The sequence below is a fragment of the Gadus chalcogrammus genome, chromosome 23 (genome assembly GCF_026213295.1).
Source record: "Gadus chalcogrammus isolate NIFS_2021 chromosome 23, NIFS_Gcha_1.0, whole genome shotgun sequence".
Lineage (NCBI taxonomy): Eukaryota > Metazoa > Chordata > Actinopteri > Gadiformes > Gadidae > Gadus > Gadus chalcogrammus.
The window spans coordinates 11,326,475-11,328,096 of NC_079434.1; positions in this window are offsets into that span (position 1 = coordinate 11,326,475).

Consider the following 1,622-nt stretch of genomic DNA (forward strand, 5'->3'; position numbering starts at 1 on the left):
GCAAGGAAATGAAGAAAAAAAAAGATATTGTCCAACTAATTTGTTACTCTGCTGAGATTTGCATTAGCTGGGCCTGGGAACAGCCGCTTCCCGGCTTCGGCCCATTTGCTTGGCACTTAATGAATTGCACAACATGGTTCATAGGGGTTACATGATTGATCACTAGATATGGTGTAACTTAGCAGCAATATTTGTCTGTGGCAGCGGGGAAAATTAACAATGACTGTGCTTTGGGAGGTTTAACTTTCCTGGGGCATAACTGGGGTGATGGAAGAGCTTTATATTACAAGCCACCGGACTTTGTGACTTTTGCTGTGCTATAGGTAAAGCAAAAAATCACCGAAATGAGTTCACAGGTAAAGATGGTGGGTCCGGAATGTAGCACGCGTGTCGTGTGTGAAAATGTTGCTCATGCAAGCAAAATACACTTAATGTTGGCTCAACCAAGATTTTGTTTGTTTGAGCAGAAGCATTCTTGTCCCAGGTTTTTGTGTCTCTTGTTGTGTGATCCTTTATGAATTCAACCCAGGAGGGTGGAGACGCTGACCGTGGATAAACAACCCCCCTCCGGCTGGCAAAAAGTGAAGAGAACCTGCAACGAGGGCCAATCGTAGCCACGACTTGCCGCCACACTTTAGGCCCTAATGTTTGTTTCTCTCTACGTTCTCCATTACAGGAGCAAGACTCTGGGGGCGTATCCTGCAGTTCCCCCTAATTAACACAGCCCCCATTCCCGCTCCTTGTGTTTTCCTTTGTTTATTTCGGTGTGTTTTCTTTGGTTTGTTTTGACCAAAACCTTTTCTTATTTCCAGCCGTTGTAGCGTCAAAGCCAAATCCTGCCTCCTTTAACCATCCTTCGGAGGTCACGACAATAGACGCCAAACCCCGCGTTTCCGGTGATGTTGTCGTTCAGGGGGTATTGTTGTGCCGGGCAGACGGATTGGCTACAACATGAATCTTTATGAGCCAGATTGTTGGGACGACCCCCTACCACCGGCCAGCAAACAGGGAGCTCAGTAGGCCGGCTGTGATAGGGGGTGGGGTTGGGGGTGCCCCAAGGCCTTGAGGGGCCTCTATGCTCAGACCAGGGATAATGAACCATCTGAGGCTCGCAGACCCCGGGGCCCCGGACCAGGTGAGGAGGCCAGCAGAACGGCGGGACAGCATGGGAGACAAGAGCGCACACACACGCGCACGCACGCACGCAGACACGCACATCGCAGTAGAAGCAGACACATGTGTCATTAACCACATCACTCGTTTTTCCATCTCCGTGATTTTGTCAGCCTTGGTCCCAGCCTCACCTTCTTTGTCGCTGAAACACTTCTTCATGCCATCATCCCCGCCAGACTGGACTTCTTTAACAGCTTCCTGGATGGTTTCCCTTCCCTCCCCCCCCCCCCCCTACCCCAAACACGGCAGTACATCCAGAACATCACAACACGCCCACCCTTCAAGAACTTCACCGTCTCCCAGTTCAGCAGAGGATCCCTTTTAAGATTCTCAATCTCACATTCAAATCCCTCAACTCTTTTCTGTTTTTTAACTTATTGGGTTTATTTTTTGTTTAAAAATGTACTCCGTTCATTAGCACATAGTGTCTTTGTGTATGAAGAAGGCTT